We start from the raw sequence: 14,029 nt of genomic DNA on the forward strand, positions 1-14,029 counted from the left end.
TTCGTCACATTTGGTTCATATTTTGAATCAGAGGATTGAATATGGTGCATATTTATTGGATGAACAGGTTAGCCATGTCATGGTTACTCTTATCCATTTGTTGTCTCATAGCCACCATATAACTTGTGGTTAATGTTGGCATTACTTGAGAGATGAATCATGCTCCCTCTTATGGTTGCATGATGATATTAGGGTTTCCTATAGCTTACCTTGATGCTAATTGAGGGTCAATTGGCGAATACACATTTTTTTGCGTTATTAGCAAATGTCGATGCGTTTGTGTGTAATATCTGGAATCTTGATGTTGGCATTCCATAAGGCTGATCACGACTAAACATAGGAAATGAGAGACTTGGGGAATAAGGCTTGAACTCACTTTCCATAGTTGGTCTCACAATCATAGGGAGACTGGCCTCTATTGACAGGGAAATTATTGTCCCCTTTTGCCCAATCTACGGTATGATCATTATGGATGCGCTTGCTTCGGTCGAAGTCGCAACAATCGTGCCTTCATCCATAGTAACGAATGGTTGTTCTTCATTGGTATTGTTATTTCTCGGATGAACCATTTTAACATACCTTCAAGTTGTTTTTTTAACGTATTTTTTTATAATCGTACCACTTCTCAATCTCATATACACTTAGGACATTAAAAAGATTCTTAAATGAAGAACTTAGTATAGACAGATGTCTAAATAAAAGCAAAATTTTCAAACAAAGGTTCCATTGGGTGTGCCAATTTGTTTACTGGTAATTTTGGTAAACAAAGACAAGTTTGATTTCATGTAAGGGATTAAATTCGAAAATACCCATGACAAATTGTGCAAAAAGTTTTGGTTTAAAACACATTTGACAAAGAGTGTCAAAATGGAAAATGAAAGGTAACTATAGTAAATGAAACAATAAAAATAAAATAAAAAACCTGAATTTATAAACGTAACCCAAATGCATACATTAATTTCAATCACTCGTTTCTCTCTAACACTTGGATAATTTGTGTAAAATTGCGACCCTCTAATCCTACAAACCTGAACTGCTTATATACTAGTTCTAACATTACAGTCGGCAACTGCCGATTTACTAAAATTTGACATGTCTCTTTTTCCATGCATATTTTGCCTTTGATAAGTCTACACGTGTTCTTCAATAATTGTTTGATCTTATCCTTTTACACCTTACTTCGACAAAATTTTGTATCTATAGTAGTAGTAAAACTGAAAGTTTTCCAAATTTCACCAAGTTCCAAAACTTAAAACTATCTCATCTTCGACCCAACCCTTGTTGATATTCTCATTTCGACCAATGTTCCAAGCGTCCCTCGACTAAACGTAGCTTTTCAGAAAAATTGTTTCAAAGCTTATGATAAAAAATAATCTTTTCGAGTGGGGTAAAAACTAAGTTAATTCACCACCTGGCTATAGGATTATAATTAATCCTCCCATTTATCTTTGTGTCAAAAATATGAGGTAAAAACGTTAAATTCAATAAAATAATATCCTAAAAAAATCATAAATCTCCAATGATGAGATGTAGATCCATGTGACAATGGAAAAGGAATGGGGTAGATGATGAAAGAAATTGTTTGCAAGTGTTCAAGAAAGATTTAAAACTCTTTTGAAAATATGAGAGAACAAAAATTAGAGAAAATTGGTGTATGATTCGATTCAAAAGCAAGAGTTGTGATTGAAATCAGAAAACCAAGTGATTTGAATCAATAAGAAAAAATTATATGAAACATATTTGTGTGATTCGAGTCACCAGATATGTATTTGAGTAACATGATTCAAATTAGACAATCTGGTAATTCGAATTAGAGTTCCATAAGCAACCTGGACAATTTTCAGTTTATTGTGATCCAAATCAAGCATTCCTATGATTCGAATCAAAGTGGTGTGATTCAAATTAGACATTCTTGTGATTCGAATCATGGAAACTGGAAACGCATTCTTGATCTCTCTTTGATTCTGATTCAAGTCAGATAAACTATGTGATTCGAGTCACACAAGAAGAATCTCATTTTTCACAAAAGTTTAAAGTATTTAGAGATTCTATTATAGTCACGACTTGAAACATTCCCAAACATAGTTCTTGATTCAAAAAACTCAAGAAATCGAGTTTAATCATATTTCTTAAGCTATAATAAAACACTTTGATGTATGCATGCTAATATATAGATATAAAACTTAATCCTGAAATGCACAATTGATGAGGAGACTTAATGATAACAAATACCAAAATGAAAAGCTTAAAATACAAGCAATCAAAACCATAACCCTTGAGGTATAAGAGACATTCAACTTCATATATAATCCTCCTAAATGTTTTTCAACACCCTTTATAAATTCCACAAGAACATTGATGGTTCCTTTAAGGGTTTTATGTTGTTTTATCAAATAGAGAGGTTAAAATACTCTTAGGTTAGTATGTATACTTCTTTAGTAGTTTAGGAACTATTCTAATATATTTTTCAAGACTCTGATCAATCAAACATAGATCAGGAAAGCTTTCACACTCCCTCTCTTTCTCAACTATAAAGATTAAAGATCCCTTGGTCGATACATAACAGATTTAACACTTCATCTAGTACTTGACTTCTATTTTATGTGATGAGGCATGATAAGGATTCTTAATAGATACCATCATTAGATATATTGCTTGAATTAGATCACCATGAATTTCAGTGAACACCACTTGATATTAGGTGTTGTTCTAAAGAAATGGACTTTGACATTTTGATCTACCACGCACAATAACCTGATCACCACTTCATATGACCACTTCATATGAAGACTTCAATTCATAGTGTTGTCATCATCAAAACCATATAAGTCAACTAATTATTATAGTCATTATACCTGCAAGCACATATATCCATAAAACTAACAAGTTAATACATCGGATGATGTAAAGCGCTCAAAGTCATAAAAAATTGGCACACACATCCTTCGACCGAGCCTCCTTATGATTGAAATTCAACACCTTGGGCCCATGGTAATCCCATAACAATAATCATTAAAACAAATAGGGATAATTATTTTTTTACAATAAAGTCATGTCATGCTAAAAAAAAGAAAAAGTCATGAAACTATGTATTTGGTTAGATAAACAAACATTAATGAGAATAATTATTCCACTCATCTTAGTGTGTGTTCGATTTACTTTTGAAAAATTACATTTTATAAGTCAAAATTGCATACAGTTAACTTAAGACATAATGTTAGATATAAAATTATTTATGAGAACAACCATTTCAACTTAATTTATAGTTGATTTACATTTGAAAAGTTACGTTATTTAAGTCAAAATTTCATACAAAGTGTGATGTCTTTTGTAACAACCCAATTCTACCCCGCAAGTATAAGCGAAAATCAGAGTGCATTCAAAATTATTCATCAAAAGATGGGATGTCACGTTTTGACTTTTCCCAAACAAACATACTTATATTGCATTTAACAAAGACACATAGCATTCGGAAACAAAACTTTATCCAACAACTTCCAATTTCGACTTATAAACATATTTCAATTCAACTTAAAACAAATGTCATCATGGAATACAACAATTAAATAATAACGACTAATCCCCCTCCCCCGAGGGCTACGTATCAAAGCAATAGACACCAACTCGACTTGCCATAAAGTAACATAAAGACTTCATGAAGTCACTTCGAACATCCACAACTAATCTCAAGTACCTTCCCATTTCCCATGGTAGGGGAAATATCAGCAAAGGGGTGACATATCTTATAATATAAAGGAATGCATGATAAATAATATAGGAGATATAGATCATACATAATTTCACCACTTCGCATCACCTAACATCTTACAATAATTTTCATCGCAAAACAATTTATCAATATAATACAACTTTCAAAATGGCAACAATGTCATTAATCAATTAAGACAACATATTCAAATCCACAATTACATTATCATCACGTCACAACAAGCATATCATCGTCTCGGCAATTCAAATCACATAATCAACTTATGAAACGACAACAATGTCAACAATCAACCATGACAATATATGCAATTCATAAGTAAGATTCCAACACATCACGACAAACATCTCATCATCAATTCATCACGTCACAACAAACATATCTTCATCAAGTCACAACAACATAATCAAATAAGACTCAAATGTAATTCACATGTGACTCGACTTATGCAAATGCATGTGGTACCATTTGGAGTAAAACTCCCACGTCTCAAAATTTTCCATTGGGAACACGTCGTTATTTGCCATTAAGGCCTCGTCGCTTATGCCATTAAGGTCATGTCTCTTTTATGCAATGGATGTAACTCAATGAATGCAACAAACACACAAACATCACATAAACAATACGTCACCACATCATCTAAATCACCATAGAACATTATCAATATAATGTCGAACTTCAACAACAACAACAAAATCATCATCATTCATAAGAATGCATCACTTCACAATCATGTCACTATGTTGCATCATCATACAACAATACTTCACTCCACAATACGTCACAATTACAACTTATCAACATTGACCATTGGGTCTACGACGACAACAACAAATTCCACATACTAGTATAACGACAACAAATCCATCATATTACAACAACAACAAACATCAACATTTCATCTTATTAACAACAACATCAACACATTCATCATATTCCACAATTCAAATAATCATCATAACACGTTACATTCAACTTCATAATAAAAACATACTTATTTATTATTTCATCACAATACATCATTGTCTCATCATAAGGAAAGTACATATCATCATCTCAATAGCATTGTATCATCATAAGGAAACATACATCAAGTTATACCACAATATGGTTATGTCAATTCATAGCAAAGAGCATACTTCATATGTTAACACAACATAGTTCATCACTTAATCCTAATAAATATAATAGGAGATTATATCCTATGAATAATTTTATTGCATCATGGTATAGTTCATTGCGTTATCTTTCCAACGCTTTGAACGGTGCATCAATCGGAGTCTAGAAACTCAAGTTATGGCCTTTACAAGAATCTGTCAAAAATTGGATCCTCAGGTCGATGCATGAAATCCTCAGGTCGACGCATGGATGTTTCTACCCCCCTCGGGTTTGCTCAGGTCGACCCATGAGTCGACTCATGCTGGTCTTTTTGGAATCTATAGGTCGATGCATGAATTTCATAGGTCGACGCATGCTGAAGAAAACCCGATTTTCTGCCTTTTGGGTTGCTCAAGTCGACCCAGGCCTCTGTGTAGGTCGACCTACGCTGCGTAAAAACCCAGAAATAACAATTTTCCTTCCCCATTCACCTCATACAACAACTACTAACCCTCATACAATTTATATATTAATTAACAGAATTTAGCACATATATAAGGTTCCTAAACATGTTCCTAACCATGGGTTCACATACAAACATCATCCAACATACTTAGAATCACAATTTCATAGAAATCTAGTATGAACCCTAAAAATTTAAAATTCAATTTCCACGCAATCATGGATAAAAATATACAATCAAAACCCATCATATAAACCTCTATCAATTCCACCAAATGCTCCATAAATCATTCATCATCAACATCGAGATTGCAATTCTCACACAAACATGGATATTCAATTATGAAGTCTAATATCTACCATACCCATCATCATGTCAACCCTTAGAGAGTAATAACCCCACCCTTACCTTAGTAAAAGCTTCACCTTCTTCAATGGAGTCCTTCCTCTTCATGCCATAGCTTTCCTCTTTCTTCCCTTCTTTCTCTTCTTTCTCCAAATGAGTTATGAGTATAAATCTCTAAAACCCTAACCTTTACTATCTCACTAATGGGCTTAACCCATAACCCATCCATTGTGTTATATTTATTTCACTTAGGCCCAATTCATAACATTCCTCTAATTACTCAATTAAGACAAATAACACACCTAATTGAATAATCACATAACATAATGAATATTATTCCCAATAATATTCCACAACCATAATTGCTCCAGATCTTAATTAATACTAACTCGTGATTTGTACTTCTCTGACTAATCCGACTAATTAATTCGACCATAAACTTAACTGCTCAAATCAACATATTAATCCAATTACGCCTTTAGAATAATACCGATAAATTCCGACTTCGACTAATTCCAACGAATAAATCCTTGATTAATTTAATTAAATAATTAATTAAATTCGAGGCGTTACATATTTTCCTTATCCAATCCTCCAAGACAAAGTTACATTCTACAACAAATTATAAAAGGCTTGGGTGGATTAGTGACATCTAAGTCCATTGGGCTTAAAGAGAAAAAAATATAAAGGCCCACGTTAATACTAAAGAGACGTTCCGTCGTATCTTCATAACCTAATATAAATTAGGTTATCAAGATTTTTCAGACTGCCTATCGCGAAAGAAATTTGAAGAAAGCAGGATCAATCAGGTAAATTCGAATTCCCAATTCATAAATTGATTTTATGATTCGTATCGTAAACTGATTTTATATATCTGTAATGATATCTCCATTAATTATTTGAAAATTATCGAGAACAAAATATCAAATTGTATAAATTTAATTATAGTAATTTTGTTGAGAGCAGTCGTCATCATTGGATGATCTAATCAATGGTTTTCCAAATTCTATTTTTATTTTATAGAGTAATTAACATATGAATTTCATGAATTTCTTGCAATTGAATATGTAGGTACAAATCTGTTCAAGCTACATTAATAAGGTTTTTTTTTATATTCCATTATTATTTTTTACTTTATTACACAAACTAATATAAAGAGATTATCTGAGACTCATATTATTAAAAAAAATTTGCATATGTAAGCTTTAGGGAAAAAGTGCATGAAAACCTAACCCTTTTGGTTCGCTGAAGGAAAATATAGTCAATATCATGCAATATTTGTTTGAACATTAATCGCAAGGTGGAGTAGACAAGCACTTATGCACTTAAGAAATGATCTGAAAATTTTATTACTACTTACCTACCCTACCATGGTAATAATTTTAATTTTAATTTGTATACCATAGAAAAATATATAATAGATTCAAGCAATGATATGCAAATTCTATTACTACTTACCTACCATATCCTAGTAATTATTTTAATTTTAATTAGTATACCTTAGGAAAATGTATGATAGATTCAAGCCAAAGAACAACGATTGACTAATCATTATTCGTGCGAGAGAGAAAAAAAATATTACTTACTAGAATTATCGACTGCAAATTGCAAACATAAAAATGAAAATGACATTCTTTTATCATTATGTATTCCAACTTATTTAGTAGGTGCAATGATATTATATTGATATCATGTATTCATGCATCAAACTTTAAAATTGATTGTTGTTTAATATTTGACATGAATTATGTATCATTTGACTTTTTATTAAAAGAGTAGCAAATGTCAATTTCAATATTCAAATAGTTTAAAGCACCCGTGTTGTATAAATCTAAGTTAAAATAAGAAAAAAAAACCATCTTAGAGTAAAACATATTTAAACCTAATAAGCTTTTCAAAATTGATTCATATTTATAGTTTTGATTCTATTTTCTTAGTCATGATTTTTTTTGTTGATTTCATATTTTCTCTAATGAAATTCGTAACTAACACTCATTATTTATTACTAATAATCAATAATAATGTTTAATTTTAGTGTGAGATGGAAAGAAACAATAACTATCAATTAGGAAATGCAAAATGGAGGATTGCAGGCCAACGAAACAAACGACAACATTCAACTGAAATCAAAGATTTTATAAGTTTCCTACCATTCGAGGTAATTGTTAGAACAAGATTTGTTCTGATCAATTATCTTAGTTTTGATGATAACAATAATATGAATTTTGCTTAAGATAATATGGTACTCTAATCCAATGCAATTTCCTTTTCAGGAAATATATAAAGAGTATGCATAATTCAGCGCTCAGAAGCTTTGTCTCAAAGGGTTCAGCATGCAACATCAGAACATGGTCTGGCAAGACATCAGAAGATGGTCGAAGCAGAATCAGAACATGGGTCTATGGAAGCATCAGAAGAACAAGAGAACAGAAGCACTGAAGTTCTGATGGTATCACGCTCAGAAGCACTTCAAGGTCAGAAGATCAGAAGATGCTTTGCACCAAGCTGTTTGACTCTGATGATATTCAAACGTTGTATTCACAAACATCAGATCAGAAGGAAGTACAAGTGGCAAGCTACGCTGACTGACAAAAGGAACGTTAAAAGCTACTAAAGGCTACGTCAGTAGACACAGCGTGAACAAGGCTCGAGGTAGTTGACAAAAGCGTATAACATTAAATGCGATGCTGTACGGAACACGCAAAGCATTAAATGCACTCAACGGTCATCTTCTCCAACGCCTATAAATATGAAGTTCTGATGAGAAGCAAGGTTAACGATTCTGCACCAAAAACAACTCATATTAACTTGCTGAAACGCTGTTCAAATCAAAGCTCAGAATCTTCATCTTCATCAAAGCTCACTACATTGCTGTTGTAATATATTAGTGAGATTAAGCTTAAACGTTAAGAGAAATATCACAGTTTGTGATTATAGCTTTTAAGAAGCAATTGTAATACTCTTAGAATTGATTACATTAAGTTGTAAGGAACTAGAGTGATCGTGTGGATCAGAATACTCTAGGAAGTCTTAGAGGTTATCTAAGCAGGTTGTAACTAGAGTGATCGTGTGGATCAGTATACTCTAGAAAAGTCTTAGAGGGTATCTAAGCAGTTGTTCCTGGAGTGATCAGTGTGTGATCAGAAGACTCTGGAAGACTTAGTTGCTGACTAAGTGGAGAACCATTGTAATCCGTGCGATTAGTGGATTAAATCCTCAGTTGAGGTAAATCATCTCTGCGGGGGTGGACTGGAGTAGTTTAGTTAACAACGAACCAGGATAAAAATAACTGTGCAATTTATTTTTATCTGTCAAGTTTTTAAAGCTACACTTATTCAAACCCCCCCCCCCCTTTCTAAGTGTTTTTCTATCCTTCAATTGGTATCAGAGCGCCGGTTCTAAGGTGCAAGCACTTAACCGTGTTTAGAAAAGATTCAGGAAGAGAAAAACGCTTCAGTAAAAGATGGTTGATGAAAGTGAAAAGTCTACACCTGCATCTACATCTGGCTCTGCTGAGCAATACAACGGTAACAATGGTTATACTAGACCGCCGGTATTTGATGGTGAAAACTTTGAATACTGGAAAGATAAACTGGAAAGTTACTTTCTTGGTTTAGATGGTGATCTATGGGATCTTCTGATGGATGGTTACAAACATCCAGTGAATGCCAGTGGCGTAAAGCTGACAAGGCAAGAAATGAATGATGATCAGAAAAAGCTTTTCAGGAATCATCATAAATGCAGAACTGTTTTGCTGAATGCTATCTCTCATGCTGAGTATGAGAAGATATCTAACAGGGAAACGGCCTATGACATATATGAGTCTTTGAAAATGACTCATGAAGGAAATGCTCAAGTCAAGGAGACTAAAGCTCTAGCTTTAATCCAGAAGTATGAAGCCTTCAAGATGGAGGATGATGAAGACATTGAAAAGATGTTTTCAAGATTTCAAACTCTTACTGCTGGATTGAGAGTTCTTGACAAGGGATACACCAAGGCTGATCACGTAAAGAAGATCATCAGAAGCTTACCCAGAAGATGGGGTCCTATGGTGACTGCATTCAAGATTGCAAAGAATCTGAATGAAGTTTCTCTGGAAGAGCTTATCAGTGCCTTGAGAAGTCATGAAATAGAGCTGGACGCAAATGAGCCTCAAAAGAAAGGTAAGTCTATTGCATTAAAATCCAATATCAAGAAATGCACTAACGCTTTTCAGGCTAGAGAAGAAGATCATGAAGAATCTGAATCTGAAGAAGAAGATGAACTGTCTTTGATCTCCAGAAGGCTAAATCAACTCTGGAAGACCAAGCAAAGGAAGTTCAGAGGCTTCAGAAGTTCAAAGAAATTTGAACGTGGAGAATCTTCTGATGACAGAAGATTTGACAAGAAGAAGGTCATGTGCTATGAATGCAATGAGCCTGGACACTTCAAGAATGAATGTCCAAATCTTCAGAAGGAAAATCCCAAGAAGAAGTTTCATAAGAAGAAAGGTCTTATGGCAACCTGGGATGAGTCAGAAGATGATTCAGACTCTGAAGATGAGCAGGCTAACTGTGCGCTGATGGCGACAGAAGATGACAGATCAGAATCTACATCAGAATCAGATTCTGAAGAGGTATTTTCTGAACTTACTAGAGATGAGTTAGTTTCCGGTCTAACTGAACTTCTGGAATTCAAGTCTCAGATTAGTCTCAAATACAAAAAGCTGAAAAAGCTATTTGAATTTGAAACAAAGAAGCTTGAGTTGGAGAATTCTGAATTAAAAGAAAAACTTTTAAAATTATCCAATAATGTTGGATCTCCTTCTAATTCAGAAAAATCCACTCCTAGTCTAAACCATATTCTGAAAGAATATGATTTAAGTTTCAGGAAGTTCTTATCTAGAAGTATTGGCAGAAGTCAGCTAGCTTCTATGATATATGCTGTGTCTGGAAACAAAAGAGTCGGCATTGGTTTTGAGGGTGAAACCCCATACAAACTTGAACCTGTTGATGAAATGAAATTCACATACAAGCCATTGTATGATCAGTTCAAGTATGGCCACTCTCATGATATTAGGCACACTTCACATGCTCAAAGTTTTCACATAACACACACCAAAAAGCATGTGACACAACCTAGGAAATATCATGAAACTCACATTAAAAATTATCATGCTGTTCCTCCTATTGCTTACAATGTTAAACCCAAGTTCAATCAGAACTTGAGAAAATCTAACAAGAAAGGACCCAAAAAGATGTGGGTACCTAAGGATAAGATTATTCCTATTGCAGATATCCTTGACTGCAAAAAGGACAAAGCACAACATGTCATGGTACCTGGACTCTGGATGCTCACGACACATGACAGGAAGAAGGTCTATGTTCCAAGACCTGGTGCTTAAGTCTGGAGGAGAAGTCAAGTTTGGAGGAGATCAGAAGGGCAAGATAATTGGCTCTGGAACTATAAAGTCTGGTAACTCTCCTTCCATTTCTAATGAACTTCTTGTAGAAGGATTAACACATAACCTCTTATCTATCAGTCAATTGAGTGACAATGGTTATGATATAATCTTTAATCAAGAGTCTTGCAAGGCTGTAAATCAGAAGGATGGCTCAATCCTATTTACAGGCAAGAGGAAGAACAACATTTATAAGACAGATCTGCAAGATCTTATGAGTCAGAAGGTGACTTGTCTTATGTCTGTTTCTGAAGAGCAGTGGGTCTGGCACAGAAGATTAGGTCATGCTAGTTTGAGAAAGATTTCTCAGATTAACAAACTGGATCTTGTCAGAGGACTCCCTAATCTGAAATTCAAATCAGATGCTCTTTGTGAAGCATGTCAGAAGGGCAAGTTCTCCAAACCTGCATTCAAGTCCAAGAATGTTGTTTCTACCTCAAGGCCATTAGAACTCTTGCACATTGATCTGTTTGGCCCAGTCAAAACAGCATCTGTCAGAGGGAAGAAATATGGATTAGTCATCGTAGATGATTATAGCCGCTGGACATGGGTAAAATTCTTGAAACACAAGGATGAGACTCATTCAGTGTTCTTTGATTTCTGCATTCAGATTCAATCTGAAAAAGAGTGTAAAATCATAAAGGTTAGAAGTGATCATGGTGGTGAATTTGAGAACAGATCCTTTGAAGAATTCTTCAAAAGAAATGGTATTGCCCATGATTTCTCTTGTCCTAGAACTCCACAGCAAAATGGGGTTGTAGAACGAAAGAATAGGACTCTGCAAGAAATGGCCAGAACCATGATCAATGAAACCAATATGGCTAAGCATTTCTGGGCAGAAGCAATAAACACTGCATGCTATATTCAGAATAGAATCTCTATCAGACCTATTCTAAATAAGACTCCTTATGAATTGTGGAAGAATAAAAAGCCCAACATTTCATATTTCCATCCTTTTGGATGTGTATGCTTTATTCTGAACACTAAAGATCATCTTGGTAAGTTTGATTCCAAAGCACAAAAATGTTTCCTTCTTGGATATTCTGAACGCTCAAAAGGCTACAGAGTATACAATACTGAAACATTGATTGTAGAAGAATCAATCAATATCAGGTTTGATGATAAGCTTGGTTCTGAAAAACCAAAGCAGTTTGATAATTTTGCAGATTGGGATATTGATATATCAGAAGTTGCTGAGCCAAGAAGCAACGCATCAGAAGCAGAGCTTCTCAGAAGCAAAGAATCTGAAGATCAAGTATCAGCTTCTCTGGAGAATCTAAGCATTTCTGAAGAACCATCTGTCAGAAGATCATCCAGACTCATCTCTGGTCATTCAGAAGATGTCATTCTTGGAAAGAAGGATGATCCAATCAGAACAAGAGCATTCCTTAAGAACAATGCAGACTGTCAATTAGGTCTTGTGTCTTTGATCGAGCCAACTTCTGTTGATCATGCTCTAGAAGATCCAGACTGGATAATTGCTATGCAAGAAGAACTAAATCAGTTTACAAGGAATGATGTTTGGGATCTTGTTCCTAGACCAGATGGATTCAATATAATCGGCACAAAATGGGTCTTCAGAAACAAGCCAAAAATGAGAAGATGAGAAATTCTTATTTGATTCAGAATCTCTTTAAAAGCAAAACAGCTGTAACTGGCTATCCAGATGGTAAACACGTGTTAACTATTCCTGGACAAGCGTGCGTGCAGTTGAGGGGACGTCTACTTAGGTAACTGTGCAAATCACATCTTTTGTCATTATTATCTCTCCTCACGTCACGTAACATTAAATGCTTTTCATCATTTACTCTCTTTCAGTTTCTTTTTATATTCTTCAAACGTTTCTTTTCCCTCTCATATTTCTCTCACTCTGCATACAGTTTCTTTTTCGTCTCTCTCTTTACATTCATATCATAAACCCTAGCAGTTTCCAATATCTGCAACTTCATCATGAATCCATCGTCAAGCTCTGGGAATCAAGATAATGATCGGAAACAAAAGAGAAAGGCAACTGCAGAACCAGAAACCAAACCAAAAAGAGTAAGGATCACTCCCTCCTCAAAGACCTCCACCACCTCTTCCTCCTCATTCATCCTCTCGGAACCACCGTCTTCACCATCTGATATCTCCTCTCCTTCAACCCATCCTTCAGACATCTCTTCATCTCTCTCACACCCTCTTCCCACCAGAACACCTAATCCCTACAGTGTTGTTCTTCCCGACTCCAGGTTCACTGTCAACCCTCCAACCCCTACCACTCAATCATATCTGGAGCTTTTACATTCTGATGTAAATGGCTGGTTGGAGATTCTGGGTGCTGCTCACCTTAATCATCTGGATGAGTATGCTACAAGCAACCTTTGGGATACCTTTCGTCAGGACTTTCTGGTTAGGGCTACAGACACTCAAAGAAGGATCATGTCTGAAGCTCCTGGTATTCGTGGTCTTCGGCTGGAAGCTGGTGAAAGCAGCTATCACCATCTCATCAGGAACAGAAGTGTTCTTGAGAAGAAGATACCTGCAGATGAGTTGGAAGAAGAAAATCTCTGCAGAGACATCGTGGTGTGGAAATCATGGTTTCCTGTGCTGACTGGAGATTTTCAGTGGCTGTTTAACTGGTTCAGAATGAACCCTTCTGAAAAAGCACCTCACATGGTCTTTCCAGTAGTGGTTTATCCTGCTGAAGTTGCTGGTCCTACTCCTCCAACAAACCTAGCAGCTATTCTTCAAGCGTTGGAAGCTGGAACTTCTGAGCTGCCTGAACCAGAATATGCTAAGGCGACTTCTGAGTCAGACTCAGATGAGGAAATGGAAGATGCACAAGCTGAAGATCTTCCAGAAGATCACCCTGCTGAGTTTGCTGTCCCTTTTGGCAGAAATTCTGGTGCCTCCTCTTCTGGTGAAACCTCAGCTCTGATGGAGACCTTGGAAGCTCTTCATCAGAATCAAGCTATGC

The sequence above is a fragment of the Vicia villosa genome, linkage group LG6, assembly GCF_029867415.1.
Source record: "Vicia villosa cultivar HV-30 ecotype Madison, WI linkage group LG6, Vvil1.0, whole genome shotgun sequence".
In the NCBI taxonomy this organism is placed as follows: Eukaryota; Viridiplantae; Streptophyta; class Magnoliopsida; order Fabales; family Fabaceae; genus Vicia; species Vicia villosa.